General features: G+C 39.1%; 1 protein-coding gene across 1 annotated transcript in view; it reads left to right on the top strand.

Annotated features, from left to right (window-relative positions):
• LOC105477531 (heparan sulfate 6-O-sulfotransferase 3) overlaps window positions 1-26,728 on the top strand; it is a 759,454-nt gene that overhangs the window by 135,219 nt on the left and 597,507 nt on the right. The gene's annotated exons all lie outside the window — the stretch shown is intronic.

The following is a 26,728-nucleotide window of genomic DNA, read 5'->3' as shown; positions in this document are numbered from 1 at the left end:
TCAGTGGTGGTGGGAAAAACCAGGTTTAAGTGAAGACGCAACCTCAGGTGTCACTTTAATGTAGGATGATTGGTTTTGCAGAGGGTCTGACCCTCTCAAAAACAGATTTGATATACTAATTTAAATAATTCAGAACACTTAAAAACAATCAACCAATAGATTTATGTACATTTCAAAGAGGAAATACCTTGAAGATTTTTATGATTAAGATAAAGAAATTGGCCGGGCATGGTGGCTCATGCCTGTAATCTGAGCACTTTGGGAGGCCAAGGCGGGCAGATCACCTGAGGTCGGGAGTTCAAGACCAGCCTGACCAAAATGGAGAAATCCGGTCTCTACTAAAAATAAAAAATTAGCTAGGCATGGTGGCACATTCCTGTAATCCCAGCTACTTGGGAGGCTGAGACAGGAGAATTGCTTGAACTCGAGAAGTGGAGGTTGCGGTAAGCCAAGATCATGCCATTGCACTTCAGCCCAGGCAACAAGAGCAAAACTCTGTCTCAAAAATAAAAACAAACAAATAAAAAATAAAAAATGATAAATAAATTAAGACATTATAATATGTTTTGTTTTGGTGGTGGTTGTATATATTGTTGCTAATCAAAGTATGTGAACCTTCTTCTAACACATACTATTTAAATGGAACAACACATTCTGTGTTTCAATTTCTGTCTTATACATGGTGTAACATTCTTCTGTTTAAGTAAACAAAATGGCATAGTTATGTTCTTGGGGGCCTTTAAATATAGGATAGACATCTTGGTGTGAATACACATTTATGGCACATACATGGTAAAGTGAAATATTAAACCAAGATATGAAAGAATCTTTTGTCAAGTATAAGGCAAAGTCTTTTAACAATGGTTATTATTGATGAGAGTCAGCTACTCTTAACATTATTCACATTAATTGATTATTCTTTAGACAATCAGTAGCATCTTGATGCTCCATTGTGACGTTATCTGGCTATTGTGCTGCATAAATGTTTTTATTGCACTTAAAACTTGGCCTGTAAAATCCGTAGTTGTAAGGATTAGTCCCTTTAATCTTGACACAAGATAGAAATATTTTGGGCCCATCTCTTGGGAAAAATATGCCCTAAAATATTGGTTTTACATGATCCCATATATTGCAGGTTCCATACAAAAGTACAAATACGGTTTTAAAGTATGGACATTTCTCCCATATCAGATATATTTCTTCTCATCAACAGACTATATTTACTACAAACTTTGGGATAAATATTTACCCATTTTTTGGATCTAAAAATAGATACTTAACAACACTTGTGGAGAGCCACGCTAATCAATTTCATCTGGCCTCTAAAACAGGTGTCATTTTGATAAATGGTCCTAATTAAGCTGAGATATCAAGTAGGAGGCCTATTGAGTTAATGCATTGGCATCTATATGGCCATGGTCAGACAAGTACAGATGTTATGATGAGGTAAAGACAGCACTTTATTAACTTGGTATAGTTTCCAAGTTCTACATCTCCCATTGTTTGATCAAAGAACCTCTGTACTGTGACGCCATTGGCTTTAACTTGCATTTATTCACATGGTAGTAGGAGGCAAAGGTAGCTATGGAAAATTTAGCTCTTTCAGGTCATTTTTAAAATAACTGATTTCTATCCTGCAGTGAGAGACAAATGCATAAAAATGATTAATTAGAGAATAAGCCTCATTGTTTCCAATCTATGATTCGTATTTTTTTCTGCACAACATGGGTTTCAACTGCTGGGAACAAAGCTCTTTAATATCTTCTTATATTAATTTCAGTACAGATTTTCCAGGTAGAGAATGTGCAGGTGTACTTCATTGCTTGCTTCTTCATGATTGTTGGTGCAAGATGACACAAGGACCTGACTTTCTGTTTTGAATTGCAGTTGCTTTATGATCTCACAGTATCAGATTATGCCATCAACAATTGTACGGTTGTATATTCCAAGAGAGGACTTGTAATTTCTCTTTTTAGCTCTACTTATTCGTTAAAAAAATTAGTGGGAATGGGAGAGGTATGTTGAGGGCATATTTTAACAATCTCAGAGAACTTAGTTCAGTTGATCTTTATTGGAAGGTTATCACCTCAGCCTTCTATTAAAATACCAAGTAGTAGATATTTCAGGCTTTGTGGGCCATATGTTCTCTGTTGCAGCTACTAAACACTGTTGTTATGATGGGAAACCAGCCATAGACAATACATATGTGAATAGGTATGGCTGTGTTCCAATATAACATTATTTATAGCTATCAAAATTTGAAATTTCATGTAATTTTCATGTGTCATGAATATATAGTTTTTTTTTGAGACGGTGTCTTCCTCTGTCACTCAGGCTGGAGTGCAGTGGCACGATCTTGGCTCACTGCAACCTCTGCCTCCCGGGTTCAAGTGATTCTCCTGCCTCAGCCTCTGAGTGGCCGGGATTACGGGATTACAGCCACCTGCCACCACACCTAGCTAATGTTTGTATTTTCAGTACAGACAGGGTTTCATCATGTTGGCCAGGCTGGTTTCAAACTCCTGATCTCAAGTGAGCCGCCTGTCTTGACCTCCCAAAGTGCTAGGATTACAGGTATGGGCCACTATGCCCAGCCTGTCATGAGTATTCTTTATTTTTTTATGCAATCATCTAGAAATATAAAAATGTTCTTAGCCTGTAGCCATACAAATACAGGCAGTGGGCCAGTGTTAGTCCATGGGCTGTGGTTTGCCACCCCTTGTTTTAATGCATTTCTTGAAACTCTGCGCTAAGGAATTAAGCATTGTCTCTGCCTTCAGGGAACTTTTCATTCAGATGGAGAAAAGGTCAGCCACATAAAAACAGATCAATGTAATAAAACAGAACATCATTAAAGGCTAAAACTGAAACCATACTAATTCTCTGACCAGACACAGCAGGAGGAAGAGGGACCAGCAGAGGATGAGTTAAGGAGGAAGCATTGCACAGAGGAACATGGGTATGGGTGTGGGTGTGAGGAGAGCAGTGTGGATGGAGAAGTAGAAATCCTAAGGGATATGCAGCTCAGACAACAACAGGCAGAAGATGCTTTTTACATTTAGGAAGGATTTCAGGTTATCATAAGGAAGCCAAAATGTCACCCATTTCAAGATCTCGTTTTACTCTTTTGTATAGCCATCAGAATACCACAAAGTGAAATTAATTATATACTCAATTTGAATGCCATGGTCTATGCTGTAAAACCCAAGAGGGGTACTGATTTTGGTTTTCTCTGATTTTTGGGACCTATCACTTGGGTGCTGGGCAGCACATGCCATTTCTCATTCCTCCATGTACATTTGGTCCTTCGATAATCACTCTTACACCATCTTCTGTGAGTTAAGAATTGGACTGGTGCATTAGTCAACTCAGGCTGCTATAATAAAATACCACACTCTGGGTGGCTAAAAAAACAGGCACTTATCTCTCACAGTTCTAAAGTCTGGGAAGACCAAGCTTAAGGTGCTGGCAGATTTGGTCCTAGTGAGGGCTCTCTTCCTGGCTGGCAGATGACTCCCTTCTCATGGTGTCTTCATGTGATGGAGAGAGAGACAGGAAACACGTGCTCTGGTGTCCGATCTTACAAGGGTATTAATACTATCATGAAGATTCCATCCTCATGACCTTATCTAACCCTAATTATCTCCCAAAGGCTCCACCTTCAGTTGGAGTTAGGGCTTCAACATATAAGTTTGGGGGTCACAAATACTCAGTCCATAACAAATGGGTATTGAGGATATAAACAATAAAAGAGAACATAATTTCAGCCTTCAAGGGGTTCACGGTCTCAAGAGTAGACCCCTCCGCCCCGCTTTAGGCTCTTAGTATTACAGAGTGATACATGATGAAATAAAGGGCATATTGCAAGGGAAAATTCAGGCAGAAGCACTTAACTCTGCTTGGAAGGTTAGGGCAAGGGAAGAATTCACAGAGAGGGAAACATTTAGGCTGTGTCTCTAAAGGCAAGTAAGAAGTAACCAAGAAGAATATTCTCTACAGTACATGTGGAGTTAGGAAAGCACAGGGTATGTTCAAGGATTGCAGATAGCTCAGGTTAGAGCATGGGAAGAACATGTTGAATTGGCAAAAGATGAGTCTAAAAGAGCATCAGAGCTTAGGAGTTTGAAAGGTTTTTCATATTAAGGATTTTAAACTTTATCCTGTGGGTAATGGTGAGTTGTTGAAGGACCCTGAGAAGATTAGTGATATACTCCTTTTTGTCTTTTAGAGCATAGTGTAGAAGATGGATTGGAATAGGCAAAAGGATATGGCAGGGAAACAGGAACCCATCGTTTTGGTCCATGTGAGAAATGATGAAAAGTTAAAAAGGCAGTGAGGCTTGAAATGGAAATGGTAGAAAACTCTCAGGGTACTGGTTTTGACAACTGTATAGATGATCAACCAGATTGGGATCACTGGATTGATTTGATGGGAAAGGTAAATTGAGATTTTGGAGATGCTGAATTTGAGGTTCCAAGTGTAACTATTCAGATCCTAGGTGAAATATGAGTCTGGAGATGTAGACTTGGGAGTCACTCAGCATGAAATTGTAGTCAAAGTCTTGGGAGCTGAGGAAACAGGTCAGGGAGGGTGAGTTATAGGAGAAGAGGAGGTCCAAGGATGGAATTTGGTGAAGACCAATACCTGGGAGGAGCACAGGAGCAGTATGGAAGCAAAGGGAGGACTGGATGGGAATGGAGGAAGTGGAGGCATGAGTGTAGACTTCTCTCACAAAAATGGAACTAAATTGCTTATAGGGACTCAAAGTCAACAGAAGCTTTCTAGAAGATGGGCAGTATCTGAGCATGTTCACAGGCTGAGATGATGGGGCCAGTAAAGATAGATGGGTTCATAATATAGCAGAGAAAGGAGGCAAATCATGGAACAGGGTCCTGAAAATGTTAGGATCCAAATGATTAACTTGGATAGGAATGAAACCCAAGACAAACAGAAATAAGTGAAGATACTTGCGGAAATTGACAAATATAGTGGTTGAGGATTAAGAAGTTAAGGCAGCTCTTACCTGGATCTACATCTTGTCTATATGGGAGGTGGTAAGACCACCTACTCTGGGTAAGGTGGAAAGAGAGGTATGAAGGGTAATGTGGAAGCGGCCAGTTAGGAAAGAAAAAGGGGCTGCCTCGGTGAAACTCCAGAGTGTGTGCATGTTGAGGGAGGGTTTGGAGAAGAAAGCAGGTGGGGCCAGTACAGGGCTCCTCCATCCTTACTGTGCCTATTGATCATGTGGGAATCTTGCTAACATGCAGATTTTGATTCATTAGGTCTGGGGTGGGGCTTGAAATTCTGAATTTGTCACACTCCCAAGTCCCAAGTGATGCTGATACTATAGTCTTGTATTAGTCCATTCTCACATTGCTATAAAGAAATGCCTGAGAGTGGGTAATTTATAAAGAAAAGAAGTTTAATTGGCTCATGGTACCGTAGGCTGTACATGAAAAATGGTTAGGGAGGCCTCAGGAAACTTACAATCATGGCAGAAAGCAAAGGGGAAGCATGTGTGTCTTACATGGCCAGAGCGGGAGGAAGGCGGGAGGAGAGGTGCTACATACATTTAAACAACCAGATCTCGTGATAACTCACTATCATAAGAACAGTACCAAAGGGGAAATCCACCCCGTGATCCACTCACTTTCCACCAGGCCCCGCCTTTAACATTGGGATTTACAATTTGACATGAGATTTGGGCAGGGACACAGACCCAAGCCATATCAAGGCCCATGCACAAAAGTTTGAGTAGCAAGAAAGTAGGAAATTTTTTTGGAACTGGCTTGTATACACTCGCTGTATTTACTAAGATTATGTGTTTAATGGAGGGTGGGGTTTATGTGAAGACTGCTGATAGAGTACATAGGAGGGCTAACCTTCTGGCACTGACCTTGATCTCTGTACTGACCAGTCATAAAGTGCAAATACAAGCTATCGTTCCCTCTAATGTTGGAAATAAAAATGTTAATGGCACCAGCGTGAATGATTGTGTGCTTGTTTCCAGCAGCATTGGTTTGCTTGGGTGTAAGAGGGATACACAAAGCCCATTGTTCTGAAGGGTAGTGTGGTAGGAAAGTTGAAGAAATGTGCCACATTGACCAGATTTGGAAAAGAGGTAGAGCACATAGCCTGCAGAGGATGTTAAAGTGCAAGAGTGAGAAAAATGGATTATTGCGAGATTATGTTCTGAGAGTGTGAATTCAGAGTATAAGATGCTAGATCAGAGGTAGGTAGCCTGAGATATGACACAGTTCAACAGTGGCTGTCAGTGTGGTTGTTAAGTAGGTGTTGGGATGGATGGCAGGAGTTGAGGATCAGAGAAAGACAAATGTGAAAGCTTCACTGGTTGTGAAAAAGATCATAGGATTGTAATAATAAGGAAAAGGAGGTGTTGGGGATAGTAGAGTCAGAGGTTATGAGCCTCGTAGAAGTGTCCTACAAAGGCAGAAAAGTAACCAGAAATGGCAGACAAAATATAAACAAGAATGCTTGTGTATTGGGTGTGAGAGAATGTGCAGTCTCCATCAGAGAGGGCTAAAAGGGGAAAATCAGTACCTAGGAAGTGCAGGATCTAAATACGGTGGTGAAGAGCTCTGAGTATCCTGAGATAAGCTTGGAAAATTACAGATGGGAGTGTCAGGGGGGCAGTGGTAATCAGCAGGAGGGTTTCCAGGGAGCCCAGAGACAAGGACTGGAGAGGGATTGGCTGTGGGGGAATCAGGAGGAACTAGGGAAGGGAAGATTAGTAGGAAGATGAATGTGGGAGAAATGATTGGTACCTAAAGATGATTTCCCTTGGGGCTGTGCTCAAAGATAAGGAGAAGCAACAGAGATGTTGTTGACTGGTCTAGGGATTCTGGCTGAAACTTGGGTAAAAATGTTGTTGGGAAAGAAATTAGCAAGTGTGTTCCCGGGATGGATGTGTTGGGTGGTTAGGCCTAGTGTGTTTCATGATGTATGTGGTCTTGGTCAGCCAAAGAAGAGGTCTGCTTATTTTATGCATACCAAACAAGAAACCTCTACAGGTTGAATTTCATACTTTTGGTAAACATGTTAAGCATTCTTTTTGAATGACAGTGCAGAAGAATCTATTGCATGGTTGACACATTGCCTTTTTAAAAATAAAATATTGATTTTGTGTAAAGAATATGTTTTCCTCTAATTGTAGTGTGGAAATAGTTCTACAAATTGGAAAACAAAAACATTACAATAAAATGAATTTCTAACTTCCTGCCCTAAATGGGACCACTGTTAGGCTAGCAAGAGTAGAATTTCCATTCAGAAACAGGACTTTTTATTTATTTTTTTCTTGAAGTTTATATATAAAGTATTATGTGCAAAAGTCATGGCTATGGAATGGGTAGAATATTGCAGTGTTGCATCATTGGTTCTTCTTTTTGTTCCTTTAGTTTTGTGTAGTAGCTATTACTGTACCATTGAAAGCAGTAGCCAATGGAAAATGTGGTTTTGAACTTGATGAATATAGAACATTCATTTTATTATAAAGGATTTGGAATAACTAAGAAATCAACTATAGTTTGAAGAGTTCCAGCAAAATAAGTCTGAAATGGAAAGAGATACAGTGATGAGGCCTGGAAAGGATACATAACAAATGAAAATAAATTCAGTTATGAGGAAGACCGAAAACACAGAAGGAAATTGGGAAAATAATAAAGGAGATAATGAAACACAATAGAAAACAATGAGATGATAGCCATTTGTGTTTACCTGGGAGCTTCACTCAGAAATTAAACTTGATAGGAAGAGGGAATGTGGAGAAGTTGGGCAGCAAGCTGATAATGACTTGGTACCTGAAGTTTAGAGATGTGGTTGGAGCAAATCTGTCAATAGGAAATAAAATTTATGGAAGGAATTTAAATTTAATTCAGGAAGCTTTTGGGGATTTAGTGTTAAGGATTAACATGGTCAAAATGACAGCAGGAAATAATTTGCATTCAGGATGTAGAATCACAGAGAAGTCAGGGAGAGGCATTTTAGGGGAGAGAAAGTGGTTACATTACTTACTGGGTGTTGGATGGGACACACCATAGCACATCAACACACCCAGGTTCTGCAGTGGATGCAACTTATAAACAAGACTCTTTCTTTTGGGTCTTCGTTTTTTCATCTGTTAAAAAAAAAAAAAGAAAAAGAAGCCAGGCACAGTGGCTCACGCCTGTAATCCCAGCACTATGGGAGGCTGAGGCAAGCAGATCACCTGAGGTCAGGAGTTTGAGACCAGCCTGGCCAACATGGTGAAAACCCATCTCTACTAAAAATACAAAAATTAGTCGGGCATGGTGGCACGTGCTTGTAATCCCAGCTACTAGGGAGGCTGAGGCAGGAGAATCATTTGAACCCAGGAGACGGAGCCTAGGTCATGCCACTGCACTGTAGCCTGGGTGGCAGAGCAAGACTCTGTCTCAAAAAAGATGTATTATGCTGTTCTCATGCTGCTAATAAAGACATACCCAAGACTAGGTAATCTATAAAGAAAAAGAGATTTAATAGACTCACAGTTCCATATGGCTGGGGAGGCCTCATAATCATGGTGGAAGGCAAAGGAGGAGCAAAGGCATGTCTTACATGGCAACAGGCAGGAGAGAATGTGAAGGGGAACTTCCCTTTATAAAACCATCAGATCTCATGAGACTTACTATCATGAGAACAGCCTGGGAAAGACCCACCCCCATGGTACAATTACCACCCACCATATCCTTCCAATGACATGTGGGAATTATGGGAGCTACAATTCAAGATGACATTTGGGTGGGGACACAGCCAAACCACATGAAAAGAATATACCCAAGCTTGGCAAGGTACAAGGGCACTCTTAGACACTGCTTATACAAACTTCCTCTGAAGACAGTTGGATAATATGTTTCAAAAACCTTAGAAATTCCCATTTTCTATGACTAAATAATACTATGTCAAATGATTTGTTGTAGATAATAATATCTAAAGATATCTTCAAAGATTTATGCCTAGGGTTGCTCATACAGTATTATTTATAATATCCCAAATTTGGAAACAACTGAGACATATAAAAATAGTAAATTGCATAAATAACTCTCAGCTGATTTATCCAATGTGATACCATGCATTTATTAACACCATGTTATAGAAGAGTCTTTAATGTTGGAAAAATATGATATACAGTTAAGGAAAAGAAGTAGTTTCCCATAGTTCATACAATGTGGGGAAATAATATATATGACTAAATGTATAGGCGGGTACTGGATATTTCATTATTATTTATGATTGCTAGTAGAAAAAAAATTATATTACGGGACTCTCTATAAATCTAACTCTTAAGAAGTACTCTTGTTGAGCTGCCAGACCACAAGGATTTGAACTAGTCAGAGCAGGCAGTCAATTGATGTTTGAAGGTGGGCTTCCCCACAGCCCTATCAAGCAGAAACTGTTTTTTATCAAAGTGAATGCAGGCTGCTTGATGCCACACATAGAACGTGCAAAGAGGAAGCCACAAATGGGTCCCAGGGGAGTAAGATGGGATCACCATTCCTAGCAAATAAATTCCTATTTCCATCTAAAATGCCAACAAAACGTTTTCAGTGAAACGTAAAATAAATAAAAAGGGTGTAGCATGGGTTGTTTTTTTCCCTTGTCCTCTATTATCTTTTTAAAGGTTTAGCAATCTCCTCCCCCCACCACCATTCAAAAACCCCTGAACAGATATAACACCTTTACCTCCAAATCCTTGTTGTCATCTACTGATCTCCTGGTCATCCCTCTTCGTTCACTGAAGATTAGCTCCTGACGCCAAAGTCTTATTTCCCTCCCCAAACCAGATTATTATTTTTAGTGACTGTATTAGTCAGGGTTCTCTAGAGGGACAGAACTAATAGGATACATGTATATATGGAGGTGAGTTCATTAGGAGAATGGGCTCATATGATCACAAGGTGAAGTCCCATGATAGGCCATGTGCAAGCTGAGGAGGAAGGAAGCTAGTCCAAGTCCCAAAACCTCAGAAGTAGGGAAGCCAACAGTACAGCCTTCAGCCTGTGGCCAAAGGCCAGAGAGCCCCTGGCAAACCCCTGGTGTAAGTCCAAGAGTCCAAAAGCTGAACAACTTGGAGTCTGATGTTCGAGGGCAGGAAGCATCCAGTACTGGAGAAAGATGACGGACCAAAGACTCAGCAAGTCAGCTCATTTCACCCTCTTCTGCTGCTTTTTCTAGCCATGCTGCCAGCTGACTGGAAGGTACCCACCCAGATTAAGGGTGGGGCTGCCTCTCACAGTCCACTGACCCAGATGTTAACCTCCTCTAGCAACACCCTCATAGATTCACCCAGAAACAATATCTTGCATTCTTCAATCCAGTCAAGTTGACACTTAGTATTAGCCATCACAGGTGGCTTTGACACCCATTCACTCATCCAACCCCTGACCTCTTGGTTCCCTTATCTTTTCAAACAATCGCCTTTTCTACTCTGCCTGCAATACATTCTCACTGTTCATTCCTCACCTCTGCCACTGTCTCTTCACTTTCCTCCATAGTCAGCTTAAACTCCATAGTTATCCCCCATAACTCCCTTGCTAAAGCCCTCAACTTTTTTACCTTTCTTTTTCTGTTATTTATTTCTAGAAAAACTCTGACGCCATGAATCTGTCATTCACTGTCTCCTTGCCAGCCCTCAAGCAGCTGAATATTCCTAGAGAAGAAATACACAAGAGGTGCCAAGATTTAATTTTAAATGCACGATAAAAAACCTCAAATAGCCAGTCAGCGCCAAACTGCTATCCTACTATACTTCTCCAATAGGCTCAAGTTTCCACTTCCTGAAATGGCTCTGTCCTTTCATCTGCTCTCCTCAAATCTTTTTAGACCTCTTCTTCCCACTTCTCTGTCAGCTGGTGTATTAGTCCATTCTCATGCTGCTCTGAAGAAATACCCAAGACTGGGTAAGTTATAAAGAAAAGAGGTTTAATTGACTCACTGTTCCATGTGGCTGGGGAGGCCTCAGGAAACTTACAGTTATGAGGGAAGGCACCTCTTCACAGGGTGGCAGTAGAGAGATTGAGAACCAAGCCAAGGGGGAAGCCCCTTTTAAAACCATCAGATCACATGAGAACTTGCTCAGGAGAATAGCCTGGGGGAACTGCTCCCATGATTCAATTACCTCTCACCGGGTCCCTCCTACAACACATGGGGATTATGGGAGCTACAATTCAAGATGAGATTTGGGTGGTACACAGCCAAATCATATCAGCCGGTGACCTTGCCTCTCAGGCCATTGAGAAGATAGAAGCCAACTGAATGAAGTTTATTTGCTTTTTCCTAACCAAATCTATAAATGCATCTACATCATTCTCCCCTTTTATTACAATAGGGAAAATATCCCTCCTCTTCCTCCTCCTCTTCCTTCTCTTCCTCCTTCTATTGCCCTTCCTCTTCCTCCTATCAAAGCCAGTTCTTATATTCTATTCCTAATTTTCTGCCTTCTGTGGGACTTCCTTCTCTAACTCGTTTCTTCTCTTTGTATCATTCATCTCTTCCTTGTTACCAGATCAGTGTTTAAAAATAAACCTCAAATAATTGACACCATATTCCTCCCTAACACCTGCTCTATTCACTGTCTTTAAAAATTTGTCTACATGTGCTGTCTCTAATGCTTTACCTCTAATCTTGTTTTTAACCCCAACGCTCAGTTGAAACTGTTTTCATTGAGGTCATGCATGAGCTTTGTATGGTTTAACTCAGTGGACACATCATTGTCCTTATTGGTCTTAGGTTTTACTCAGTGCTGGATTTAGTTGACCACTTCCTTCTTGAAAATTTTGCTTTTTAAACTCCAGACCCTCTTATTTTTCTTTATATCTCACTTGATGAATTTTCATTGTTCTGCCTCAAAATGTTGGTGTTTCTGTCAGCTAAACCTGGGCCTTGTTTTTTTAACTCTCCCTACCCCCTATACCTTCTCTCTGATAGATCTTATTCTCTACCTATGAATCTCCAATTGCCATCTTGACATCTTCAGTTAATTATTTTATGAGCTTCTCAAACTTAACACATCCAAATGGCACCTTGAATTCCATCCTCCAAACCTGTTTCTCTCTCAGTCTTCCTTATCTCAGTAAAGACTACTACCATGTATCTAGTTGTTTAGGGAAGAACTCTGGGGGGTCATCCTTGCTTGTCCCTTTTACCTCTCACATGCAATTTGTCACCAAAATCTACAACTTTCCCCTTCTATGTATCTCAAAACTGTCTGTCATAGTACAGGCCCATGCCTACCATCAACATCCTAAGCCAAGCCACATCATCCCTTACTTGAACTAACTCTCCCTGCACCCAGTCTTGCCACTTTTCATCCATTTGTCAGCCAAAGTGCTTTCTTTTTTGAAGGCAAATCCAATTTTGCCTGTTAGATGAACTATAGGCTCTTTATGATGGCTGACAAGGCTCTTTTGTTGTCATTCCAGCCTCATTTTGTGCCTGTCCGTCTTTTCCAACTGCGACCTCATTCTTAGGTCTTAGATTAAATGCAGTTAATTCAGAGATGCATTCCTCAACCTCGTAATTAAAATGAATCCTTTCTTCATCATTATTCTCTAGCACAGTGCCATTTTAGTTTTAGTTTTCTTTGCAACGCTTACGGCTTAGGATTATGCATATTTGTGTGTTTATTGTATGTTTCCTCTGCAAGGCTGGAAGCCCCAGGAAGTCAGGTTGTTGTCCCCTCCAATCACTGTTTTACCCCGGTACCCAGCACAGTGCTTATGCATAGTTGATAGTACGCTTTCAATATATTTATGAAACAAATGAATAGACAAATATTTGCCAAGTTTTTATTCTATCTGGTGTCTATGTGAAGAGCAAGGGTAAAAATGATCCAGATTGTAAGATGATTACCATGTGCCTGGGTGACACAGCATAAATGGTAAGGGTTGGCAGTGCAACATGGGGAAACAGAAAATACCACAGCAAGATTTAGACCTTGAAAAATGACAAAATGATTGTATCTTTTCAAGGATGGGGAAGTAGGGCAGTGATATGGACTGAGAAAGGAATACTCAGGGTTCAGTATTCTGTTCCTTATATGCGAGACCTTATCCTTGCAAAATATCTTCAGGCAACCTGACTTAAAAATAGCATTAATGCAATGGCTCAGAATGGAGTACAAAAGAGAAACTACAAAGTCATTAAAGTTGAGAAAGTTTGGGCACCTTTCAGGTCGTTAATATCTATATACACCCAGTGAATGCATACCATGGAAATGGTTCATATGAAGGTTAATTATTTACATGACCGATGCTTATTGATTATCTAAGAATTCCCTGGATGATTGTCTTATGCCTTAGAGTGTTAATATGAAAGGCATCCCTTCATCTGGCTCTATAAATGAAATCAATCATTTAGCAGCAGTTGGCTTATCACATTGCACTAGTTTATATGAAAGATGCTATCCATAAAAGCAATTATAATGGGTGGTTTAATAAGGCAAACAGTGTTGGTGAATACAATTCAACTGTATTCTTAGCAAATACAATGCTTTTTGCAAGGCACTCATTTGTTTTGTTAAAGCCAATTATATATTTGTTTTTGCTAATTTTTACTGTACAAAAGAAATTTGAAATACTTAATAGTCAATTACTGTGAGCATGCAGATAAAAATAATGAATGTTATCACACAAAGAGTTTATATATAAAAGGCAAGGCAGACGCAAATATAGTATATGGAAATTTGTCAGAAATTAATAACTTCTATTTTAAGCCTCTTTGGAGCATCTGGGGGAAGGAAATCCTTTAAATCAATGAAATCCCTACTTGAATCCATGTAGGTGACTGATGTGATTCTATCTAAATGGAATACTGGTAAAAGCTACAGTCAGTGTCCACTCAAGAGAGCTGGCTTTTTCCTTAATAGCATCTTTAATGCAATAGAAAAGCAACTTCTTGGTGGTTAGATCTCTGTGTTTAGTCAGTTTGGAATCTTTGATGCTTTTATAAATCATTGGAAAAGAAATGCTAAATTTGCCTTCAAGTGATAATGGAGAATTGTGTATTTCAAGCAAATTTGGGATCAGAGAATGGTGAATATACTGCTAACAAAATTTTGGTTATGAATTAATAAGAAAACTTTTTAACTTGCCAACTATTCATTTATGTAGCACGTACTGCATTTCAGGTTTAGTACTAGGCATACAAAAGCAAGATAGATAAGATCCTGGAAGTGTAAATTTGATAGTCACAAAGTGAAATGAGACATTAGGTTGCTCCAGTGACATATTATGTGTGCTGTCATTAAGAAATTAAGAGCATCACAGGATAGGGGAGGGGAGTGGATGGGGAAAGTAAGATGTTGATCAAAGGGTACCAAGTTTAAGTTAGACAAGAGAAATAAGCTTTAGTGATCTATTGCAAAGAATGGTGGCTATAATACATGATAATGTATTGTACATATATTTTTGAAAGTTCCATGGGAGCATTCATTTGCTAAGTTAGGGCTGAGAGAAGTCTTTCTGGAGGAAATAAAGTTAAACTAAGTCTTTTATTTTAAGTAGGAACTGGGTAAAGAGGATAAAGGAAAGAGCCTGTATGTAGGTTCTGGAGCCTTTGAAAAATGGAAGAACATCCAGACTGGTGAGAAGTTGGAGTGTAGAGAAAAGTGGCAGAGATGGGTCCAGGAGATGAGCTAAGAAGAGATTGGCAGTGCCCATACGCCATGATAAAGGAACTTGTACTTTATCCTAAACCGGGGATGCTATTGGAGATTTTAAGGAGAGTCAGGACATGATCCAGTTTTATTTTATCCTTTTAACCTTTCTAGCTACAGTGTGGTTATGCATTCCAGGCAAGGTAGTATGGAGGCTTTTTCTTGGGCAAGGCCAGGGGCGGGAATAGAGGCAAGTGGACAGATTCAGAAAGTGTTTGTGAGTTAGAATGACCAATAGGTAAGTAGATAGTTGATCCTGAATCTTGGGAGACTCGATTGGCCTGATATATGCCCTGGCATATGAAGGGAGGACCTGCAGCTTATTCCTACTGGCTACGTTGCCTCCCTAGGCCCCACACAGAAGCAATAGCATTTATATTTGGAAACTGAATGATCTAAATGAGAGGGTAATAAATCTTTTTGCAACTCAGGTCCTTTCTGTTTTTTTGTTTTTTCTTTTCCATAAAATGAAAGAAATGCCTAATAGAACTGTCAGCTGATAGATCATTAAAATAATTTTTGATGCTAGATCACTATTTGATTTTTGTCATATAACTCAAGAGTTTAAAGAATTGAGTGACATTGCTATAATACAACTCCTTCCATTTCTATCGCCTATTTGTGTAAAAAATGTTCTAGGCACTTACATAAAAATAAAAAACAGGAATAAATTCATGTAGAACATTGCCTGTTTCTTTCAATAAGTTATATTATCCATAGACCCATGAAATAATTGAAAAAAGAGCATTTAAATTAATAGTTCCATCTAAATTTTATTTTATATAATTAATATATTTATTTGTCAAAATACAAACTATGTTACATTGGGTTTATCAATTGTATTTAATGCTAATTTAATGAGAACTCAATGCAGAAGAAAAATGCTATCACTTAGAACCTTATGGTCCCAGGAGATTCAATAAAAATTAAATTTACCAACATATATATTTTTTGCAGAATTGGGTGATAAGGTAATCAATAAAAGACTTTCAAGCATAAAATGTATTACACTGGGTTAAAATTTTGTGGTAGAAGTAGAACATAATTATGAGTTCAAAGATGAAAAGGAATGATGTAACCTCTTCTCTTCTCTTCTCTTCTATTTTTTCTTTTCTTTTCTTTTCTGAGATGGAGTCTCACTCTGTCGCCCAGGCTGGAGTGCAGTGGCGTGATCTGGGCTCACTGCAAGCTCCGCCTCCCGGGTTCACGCCATTCTCCTGCCTCAGCCTCCTGAGTAACTGGGAGTACAGGCGCCTGCCACCTTGCCTGGCTAATTTTTTGTATTTTTTAGTAGAGACGGGGTTTCACCGTGTTAGCCAGGATAGTCTTGATCTCCTGACCTCATGATCTGCCTACCTCGGCCTCCCAAAGTGCTGGGATTACAGGCGTGAGCCACCACCGTGCCTGGCCTGATGTAACATTTTCTAATGTTAAAGAAGTGGATATTCATGTTTTCTTTTCTTTCTTTCTTTTGTTTTTTTTTTTTTGAGATGGAGTGTCACTCTGTTGCCCAGGCTGGAGGGCAGTGGTGCAGTCTCCACTCACTGCATCTCCGCCTCCCGGGTTCAAGCGATTCTCCTGCCTCAGCCTCCAAGTAGCTGGGATAATAAGTGCACGCCACCACGCCTGGCTAATTTTTGTATTTTTAATAGAGATGGGGCTTCACCATGTTGATCAGGCTAGTCTTGAACTCCTGACCTCAGGTGATCCGCCTGCCTCGGCCTCTCAAAGTTCTGGGATTACAGGCATGAGCCATTGCATCCGGCTTTATTCATGTATTTTTTAACTGGCTGAAGGTGGGAATGCAGTCACTGTGTTGATTTCACATGCTTTAAAACCTTTGCCATGTTTAAAAGAATGAAATAACTGTTATTAAATGTTGTTATCAAGTTTACTATATGTATTCTTTCATTCCTGATGATATCCTATGCAAAGTTATATGATAAATTTTGGATGTTAACTTAAAAATGTGAGAGGAGTTTCTCAAAATTATTTTTGTGGCCAAATGAGTACAAATGCTTGAAGACCACTGGTATAAGGAGGGAAAGTAGGGTCAAAAAAGGAAAGGGTATATATTAAATCACCAAGGGCACCACTATTCAATGGTCCTTCCACCTTCACCAGTGTAACAAGAAGAGGAAGCAAGAGAAGGCTGGCTAGCTGCAGGCTTGTTGATTGTGTCTCTATGGGATTGGAGATTAGGTCATCTGAGAGTGCAGGGAGTGTGGGAGAGGATGTCCAAAGAGAGGCTGAGGTTTGAACCAGTTGTGAGGCTGAGGTTTGAAGCAGCTGTTGAGGTTGAACAGGAGCATCAACTGATGGTGGAGAAGCCAGTCTTGAGGGTGGCCACCACAAGTTTAGAGTGATATTAATCTGTTTGGTACATGAGTGTCTCCAAACACTTACTGATAGGAAGTTCCTAAAGTCAATGGATAACCATAGGCATTAAGGAAAATACTAGAAGTTACATGATATTAAGGGGACTTGGAGATAATCTGAAGCAGGGATGATAACCTAAGGCCTTCTTTGGGAATGGCAGATAGAATCTCACTTCTTACTTTCCACTGAAGATTTTAGAAACTTGCCTTGTACTTCTCTGTGGTATGTGTTATAGTGAATTTGCTGATAAACAGCCCTAGAAATAAGGCGAGAAGTTTGGAAAATGGTGCATGCCCCTCTATGGGACCCCAACATCTGACCTCAACCAAAATACCTAAACCCCCAAAAGTGCTTCCAGGCCAATCTCCCAGCTGCACTTAGAATTCAGTGTTCCAGCTCCTATCTAGAACATAACTCTCTCCTAACTCAGCCTGTCAGAGTCCTCTGGATCCTTGAAAGCTCATTCCTTCCATAAGTTTTTCAAACTCCATACCAGGACAGTCCAGGAGAAAAAGAATGTAAACCACAAATGTGAGCCATGTATATAATTTTATGTTAATTTATTTTATATTGTATTGTATTATTTACTTATTTTTTATTGAGGTAAGAACACTTAACATGAGATCTACCCTCTTAATACATTTTTCAGTGTACAATACTTAACAATTATTATATAGCATTGTTAACTATAGGCACAATGTTGTGTAGCAGATCTCTAAAATTTATCTTGTGTAACTAAAACTTATCTTGAGTAACTAAAATTTTATGCCTATTGAACAGCAACTCCACTTCCTCCTCTCAACAGCCCCTGGCTACCACCATTCTACTCTCTGTTTCTGAGTCTTTTTTTTTTTTTTTTTTTTTTATAAGATAAGGTCTCACTCTGTCCCCTGGCTATAGTACAGTGGCACCACCACCTTAGCTCACTTTAGCCTTGACCTCCCAGGCACAGGTGATCCTCCTGCCTCAGCCTCCTGGGTCACTGGGACTACAGGTGCACTCCTGGATAATTTTTTGTCTTTTTTATAGAGATGGGGTTTTGCCATGTTGCCCAGGCTGGTCTTGAACCGCTGGGCCCAAGTGATCTGCCCACCTTGACCTCCTAAAGTGCTGGTATTACAGGCGTGAGTCACTGTGCCTGACCCAAGTCTATTTTAGGTCCTTACATAAGTGGAATCATACAGTATTTGTCCTTCTGTGACTGGCCTATTTCACTTAGCATAATATCTTCCAGATTCATCCATAGTGTGGCATATGAAAGGATTTCTTTTCTTTTTTAAGGTTGAATCATGAAGATAACAAGCGTTGGTGAGATTCTGGAGAAATTGGACCTCTTGTTCCCTGTTGGTGGGAATGTAAAATGATACAGCTACTATGGAAAACAGTATAGTGTTTCCTCAAAAATTTAAAAATAGGATTGCCATAGAATCCAACAGTCTCACCTCTGGATTGCTTCTTTTCAATTCTAAAAAAATTCAAATCAGGATCTCCAAAAGATATCAGCACTCCCATGTTCATTGCAGCATTTTTCACGGTAGCCAAGAGATGGAAAGAACCTGAATAGCCATCCACAGATAAATAGATAAAGAAAATGTTGTATACACATACCATGTATGTAATTTTAATTTTTCTTATCTTATTTACAAAAAATGAAACAGTTGAACTTAATTTTAATGTATTTTAACTCAGTACATCCAAAATATTGCCACTTTAACATGTGATCGATACAAAACGAACTGAGATACTTAATGTTCTTTTTATTTCGCACTAAGTCTTCAAAATTCAGTGTGAATTTACACATGTAGTACATCTCAATTTGGATTAAACACCTTTCAAGTGCTACTGGTCATATATAGCTAGTGCCTTCCATATTGGACAATGCAAATCTATACGGCAAATATTAGTGCTAAAATTTTATTTTCATTTGCTAGTTGTTTCTTGAGCATTCTTTGTTTTCTTAGCAGACTCTAAGCTTCTTAAGGGCAGGAATCATATTTTTAAACTCCTTTGATATTCTTAAGGTATTCAGCATAATGCCCAGCCTAGTAAGATAGCTTGATACACCATATTTATTGAATTGTTTTGACTAATAAACTTTTTGTTAAACCACCTTGATAATACTAGTCTGTTGACTAGTCCTTTGGAAACTGGATTGCTCTTTTTGGAACAACAAAGCTGTCAGAGTTGTAAATAACTGACAAGGCTGCTAATAGCTGCTGAGTGTGTAATTAGACAATCATTTAAATTTGTGAGCATCCTGGGGGTGGGACTGCGGTGGCTTTTCAGCTACTTTCAGTCACAACAGCTTTTATTTTAAGTATGAACATCTTTACATGCAAATTAATAGTTCTTTGGAAGGCATTAGATGCTCTTTACAAAAATTATGAGTTTAAATTTTCCCTGGGGAGCTTATCAATTGGTTAATATTATCACACCTATATTTGACTCATCTGACTTACTTATTTTCACCTAGTTTGAAAATAAGTTGACTTAGCTGTACCAACTAGTCCCTTAGAAACTTTTTCTTTTGGGGGGTGGGGTGTGTGGAAAGTGGGACTGCCTAGATACTGCAAATATCTTTGTCTCCTTCTGATAAACCTTTATGCTGAGAGCTGTGGCCTTCAAGATAAACAAACTAAAAAAGGGCCCCTCGAGAATCTTAATTTGTTCCAATTAAAATGAATGTAGGAGGATAATAAAGCCGTTTTTAAAAGCTAGTCTCAACTTTAGCACAGTAGTTTATTCCACTGGGAAAATTACATCACCATTACATTTGGGTTTAATGAAAAAATAGTAATTATTCAGGTTGTAAGATTGTTTTTCTTTTTTTGGCTTCTACCATTGTGAATACAATATGAATTCAATAGTGCAAATTCTTGAACTGCAACTGAGATTAGAAAATCTCGCAGGTGTACTGAATAGGGAAGAAGGTTGACAAAGCGATCGCTTTGTTCTAACGACTTTATGCTAAAGTAAACATACCACATCAAAACCAGTATTATAATTGAAAGCCTTGTATGCATTTGCAGACCAGAGTTTTTTGCGTGAAGAGAGAGCTTATTTTTTTTTCTGTAATTATGACCACTATATTAAATTAATCAAGGAGGTGTGCTAATTTTCTTCTAATACAATTGATTTTCTGAAAATTAAGGGAATAGGAGATGTCATCATGATGAATCAGAAATGCTTAAGCCTGTCACAATGCAAAGCAAACTGAGTTGTCATGCATTCTATCTATTTTGCTATTAGTCAATGGGAAAAAATAACTATTTTCTTCACCTAGTTCTAGGTAATTCACAGATGTGAAGAGGATTATCCAAGCTAGTTTAAAATTTATAACAGAAGAAATAGAACTGAAATTTGACACCTCTGGTGCTAATTATTGAGATATATTCCGCCAGGGATTGAAATCTATGGGTGGCCTATAACAGAAGTCTGCCAAATATGGTATGTTCCGTTCATAGATAATGAACTCTTGTCAGTTTTCCTCAAGGGAAATTTGAATGTATTATATTTTCTCTCTAGGATAGGTGTAGCTTTTTGAAAATAAAATTGTTGTTGCTGCTAATACCTATTAACTTTAAATGTTATTCGCATGCCTGTGCTCAGAAGACACAGCATGTACAAAATATTAATTTTAATCTGTTTCAGTCACAGCAAAATTTTACTTCATATCCTACTTGGTTGAATGAGATAAGTAACTGTGGCACTAATTATGTGTCATTACTAAATCATCCCAGATGATTGAAATCAAGTTTCCACTGTTGCTTTGGAATCGACATACGACATTTGCAAACAATGGGATTATTCTTGGACTCTCCTTAGAGCTGGTCCCTCTGTCATCATATTGAGTTTGAAACTTACAACGTACACAGAATTCAGAGAATTGACTTACAGAAGAGTACAAGGGGTAGAGCATTAAGACTGCAATGTTACAGTCACCAAAAGTGAGTTACAGAAGAGTACAAGGGGTATAGCATTAAGACACTATCTTACCGTCTTCAATGGATGTAACTTAATTATTTTTTCCATCTCAAGTATTTTGACAATTTAAGGTAATAGCTGTTAATTCAGAGTTTCCTCGGTCAATTCATGGTATCTACTTTCTCATTGGTTCCAGCTAATTTCCAGGGACCTTATAGATGTCGAGACCTGAGGGTTCACTCTGGTCCTCTTTCTAGACCCTATTGGTTGCTCCCTGCAGATTACTGATGCCGAGTTATCCTTGTTCTGATGCTAAGGTCTGCAGGGTCTAGATTGCCCTTAGAGCCATTTCTTTATCCATTAGGTACCCTCTGGGCTTGTCTAGTGTGACCAGACACCCCATGCAAACTCTATTAGTCTCTTGGTAGGATTGGAAAACAGGCTAAGAGGCAGCATATTTTTCCCATTAAATCTATTGCTCACGCTAGGTTTTGGGGGTTTGAGATGCAAAAGTCAAGAATTTGCTTATTTGGGTCTACTCTGAAATAGAAGCCCCCGAATGCCTACTTGTTTCCTAGATTTTGAGAATGTGGGAATAGGGGAACCTCCTGGGATAATAGGGAGTATAGAGGGGGAAACTACATTAGTTGATATGTTAAATTATTCTTTTCTACAAATGTAAACAAACCAGATAGAGTTTTGGAAATGTTAAAAAAAAGATTAGGGTTAGTCAATCTGAGTAACAGAAAGCTATCTAAAATATTAATGAAATATATTCTGTATTAGATTTAATAATATATTTGTAGATACGTGAATGACTGTTTTGTTGTGGCTTGCAGTGACCTATTAGTTTCTCTCTCTCAGAGGAGAGCTATATCTGTAAAAACCAGATTTAGTCCAGTACTTTAACAATTAGAGATCCATAGCATGAAGACACACAGCCAGTGTAGCCAACCAGGCCTTGAAACCAGATTCTCTTACTCAGAATTCTTTGCTCATTTCCTCCCTTCCTGCCCAAGACTGAGATTATTTTGCAATGGAAGAAAATTAGGTTAGCTATCAGGGTGAACTCTTTGATACTAATAGGTTGAAACATTGAAATACATTATCGAGGACATTTGCAGTGGTTAGTTTAAAAAATTGTTAGGCAGCTACCTTTTCACTCTGGCCTGGGGACAGTCCTGTGGAATCAGGGCTTACTGAAGTTGATTTCTTCACCCTGATTTTCAGATTACATGATTTTAAGGCAGATACTTCAAAAAAGGTTTACAAATATAGACTTGATTGAAGTATTTACCAGAGAAACTGCCCTGGTAGCGTCTCTAAATTCCAGAAATACAGTGTTTGTTTCCTTTTTTTGTGTGTGGAAAGAACATCAATCTGCCCTTTGAAGTAAATGCAAGGATTTTTCAAGATGTTTAAAAACAGGAGAGTGAAATTGTCTTCAGATCCCTAGAGAAGATTGGATTGCATAGAACTTTAGCTTCTTCCCCACGATAGAGTGGATTTCCATTGGGAGAGGATTTATAACTTTGTGGACCAGTTAGAGTAAAAGATGTGACAGGCTTCAAAAATAATTTTTCAGTGGGACTATTTCTTGAGAATGGTAATTGATTTCACTTAGTATCTGCTGCTAAAAACAAACCTGGAAGACTGTGTTGCATTAAATAAAAAAAAAAAAATAGAGCAAAGTATTCGCATTCTTGTGAGGACATGTGGAGAGTTAGACAGATTTTAGAGAGATTATTTTGTATTTCATTACACCCTGGGCTGAGAGAGCTACATTTTGGGAGGCAAATGAGACATTTCCTTTCCCTCTGGTAATATTTAAAATCTTAACTTTCAAGAGAAATTTTCGGAATAACTTTCCTCTCCCATCCTGGACCCCAGAACACCTCTGCAGTTCTTGGGCCCTTTCCTCTTGGTGGCAATGTGTCTATTGAACAGGTAATTGGCAGAGGAAATTCTTGTTTTAATACAGCCCTGATATGATTTGGCTCTGTGTCCCTACCCAAATCTCATCTCAAATTGTAATCCCCATAATCCCCATGTGTCAAGGGAGGGACCTCATGGGAGGTGATTGGATCATGGGGGTGGTTTCCCTCATGCTGTTCTCATGATGGTGAATGAATTCTCATGAGATCTGATGGTTTTATAAGTGTTTGGCAAGTTCCTCCTTTGCTCATTCTTCTCTCTTGCCGCCATGTGAAAAAGGTCCTTGCTTCCTCTTTGTCTTCCACCATGATTGTAAGTTTGCTGAGGCCTCCCCCAGCCATGTGGAAATGTGAGTCAATTACGCCTCTTTCCTTTACAAATTACCCAGTTTGGGGTATTTCTTTACAGAGTAGGGTGAAAATGAACTAATACAAGCCCCTTCCTTTCTCTCTCTCTCTCTCTTGCTTCCTCTCTTCCTTCCTCCTTCCCTTCCTTTTTGTAGTGGATGGCTTTGAACTGGCAAATCAGCATGACAGCATAACAGAGCCTACTTTTAATGTGGCTCTTTTTTTGTTAACCTGGAAACCTAATGTACATATTGCATACTGCAGGTTCATATTTCAGCATACTTGGTTAATTTGAGGGTCGTTATAAATTTTATGTAATATTAAGGTTACAGGGATAGGGTTAGTTACCTTTCCAGTATACCTTCTCACTTGGGTGTCAACTGTATAACAGTAATCCCTTAGACAGAATTCAAAATTTGGATTCAATTCAGAATTAATATAAGACAAGATAATCATCTTATAAATCAGACTTACTTATAGTCTGTTTTCCTTTTAACGTATACAGTGTCCTTCAGTATGTAAACTCTCATTATTCAAATACTTGCCCTAAAGATTTGCAGACACTTTAACCCTAAACTCACTGAATCAAACTCTTACCATAATTAATATACATGCCTGTACCAACAAAAACTTTTTGTTGTTGTTCAGATCAGACAAGACCATGTAGTGTGAGTGGGCTGCAGCCTTAAGCCCTCGGCTCAGGTTGTTTTAAAGTGTTTGCGTGGCTTCTGTGACCTTCCCCCATCCTTTTCCTAGAGGGTTTGGCCTTTCCTGAGTCTCAGTTCACTTCTGCCAAGAGCCTGGGAGCACTTCTAACTTGTGTCTAATTTAGATAGGATCTTTAGTATCTCTTACGTATTATGTTGTTTATTTAAATTACAGTGCGTAATTCCTTGCACATATAAAAGGAAAATGTTATTTCTATTTGATACTGTAAGGAAGGATTCTTTGTGTACTGCATACAAACATACTCTCCAAAGAGTTCATTATGTGTTAAAGGATTAGGTAATTGGTATTTCAAACAACTTAATTTATATAAGTCAGAAATCCTTGCTGGAATTGGATGGCTATGCAGGTGTTTACAGCGATTTTATTCATATTTGAGGAAATTGGATAGGTATTTGGATGGGTTGGGAACATATTAATTTTCCCAATTAAAATTATATATGATAAGCTCCTACCACCTGAAAACTGCTGTTCAAAGTATTTTTAAAATTTAATTCAGATGAGGAATGCCTGTATTTCTATTCTAAGCAAGCACATATACAATTTATATAGTAGCTTATGCTAGTCAAGTTATCTCAAAATCTTGTGCATGACAAATTTTCACATCTGCCATCTAGTGTAATTGATGTGGCCACCTTTTCTGTCACCCAGTATGTTTATAACCTTTCATGGATTTCTTGACAGCTCTCTCCATTGCTGGTGCCATTTCCTCCTCCTGTCTTCTGAAAGGTTATCGTCCTCTGGTCTTCTCTTTCCTCTCTTCCCTGAAGATGATTTTTATTCTCATTCCTCTAATATCAGTCTTTGGGGAGACAAAGCTGAATTCTGTATCTCAAACCCTGTTCTCTTTCATATCCTCCTGTTTCCCATTTTCAACTGGTTGCTTTTCTACATTTATGTCCCAGTGCTATTTCAAATATAACATAGTAGGGAGGAAATACATTATCTTAACACTGGGCCCCAGAAATCCCTCTCAGGAGGTGGTGGACTTTGCTTAAGATAATGCATTGCTATTTGCTGCTGCATACTGAAACCTGAGAAAAAAGATTGACAGAAGATAAGGTGTAAAAAGGAAGCTAAATCACCCTGAATGCATAATGAACAGAGATTTGAGGCTGGAAGGAAAGGAGAGAAATGGAGTAGGAGGTGAGGAGAGGGAAGATAAGAGAAGTGGCTGAAAAACTGACAGAGAGGTAGAAACAGAGTTGGTACAAAAGGTCAAAGAACTTTGTAAGGACAGGGTAGTTTGCTAGTTGAAATTAGATTGTTTACATTCTTTGCAGTATGAATGACTTCATCTCCCCAGTATAATCTGCTATATATACAATAGCTTTCTGTAGGTGAATCTTTTTCATGTCAAAATCTGGAGATAATGGCAGCATTATTCATAGTTGCCAAGAGGTAGAAACAACCCAAAATGTGATATATACACACAATGGAATATTATTCAGCCTTAAAAAGGAATGAAATTCTGATATATGCTACAACATGATGAACTTTGAGGACATTACGCTAAATTACTCAGAATTATTTGCTCATTTCCTCCCTTCCTGCCCAAGACTGAGTAAGCCAGATGCAAAATGACAGAAATTTTATTATTCTACTTAGATGAGGTATCTAAAGAAGTCAAATTCATAGAGACAGAAAGTAGATTAGAGTTTATGAGGGTGTTGCACAGGAATGAGGAGGTATCATTTAATGGGTACGAAGTTTAAGTTTGGGTTGATGAAAAGTTCTGGAGAAAAATGACAGTGATGTTTGTACAACAGAATGAATGATTTAATGCCACTGAGCTATAACACTTAAAAATAGTTAAAATGGGCCGGGCGCGGTGGCTCAAGCCTGTAATCCCAGCACTTTGGGGGGCCGAGATGGGCGGATCACGAAGTCAGGAGATCAAGACCATCCTGGCTAACACGTTGAAACCCCGTCTCTACTAAAAAAAATACAAAAAACTAGCTGGGTGACGTGGCGGGCACCTGTAGTCCCAGCTACTCGGGAGGCTGAGGCAGGACAATGGCGTAAACCCGGGAGGTGGAGCTTGCAGTGAGCTGAGATCCGGCCACTGCACTCCAGCCTGGGCGACAGAGCCAGACTCAGTCTCAAAAAAAAAAAAAAAAAAAAAAAAAAATAGATAAAATGGGCTGGGTGCGGTGGCTCATGCCTGTAATCCCAGCACTTTGGGAGGCCGAGATGGGTGGATCACAAGGTTAGGAGATCAAGACCATCCTGGCTAACATGGTGAAACCCCATCTCTACTAAAAATACAAAAAAAAAAAAAAATTGCTAGGCATGGTGGCAGGCACCTCCCAGCTACTGGGGAGGCGAGGCAGGAGAATGGCGTGAACCTGGGAGGTGGAGCTTGCAGTGAGCCGAGATCACACCACTGCACTCCAGCCTGGGCGACTGAGTGAGACTCGGTCTCAAAAATAAAAAGATAAAATGGTAAACTTTATGTTATAAATATTTTACCTCAATAAATAATTTTAAAAATCTGTAGATAGAAGCTGTATACCATTTTTCTGGTGTGTTACAGTCTGCACAGGATGAAAAGATGATCGAGAAACCGAATTACTTCAGCAGAGGTAAGGTTCTAGGGCACAGGGAAAACAAACCCCATAAAACCCCTGTAGTGGATTGAATGGTGATCCCCCAAAGGATATGTTTGTTTTCTAACTGCTGGAACCAGGGAGTGGGACTTTATTTGGAAAAAAGGGTCTTTGTAGAT

This window comes from Macaca nemestrina, chromosome 16 (genome assembly GCF_043159975.1).
Source record: "Macaca nemestrina isolate mMacNem1 chromosome 16, mMacNem.hap1, whole genome shotgun sequence".
In the NCBI taxonomy this organism is placed as follows: domain Eukaryota; kingdom Metazoa; phylum Chordata; class Mammalia; order Primates; family Cercopithecidae; genus Macaca; species Macaca nemestrina.
This window is presented reverse-complemented; position numbering and strand designations above follow the sequence as displayed.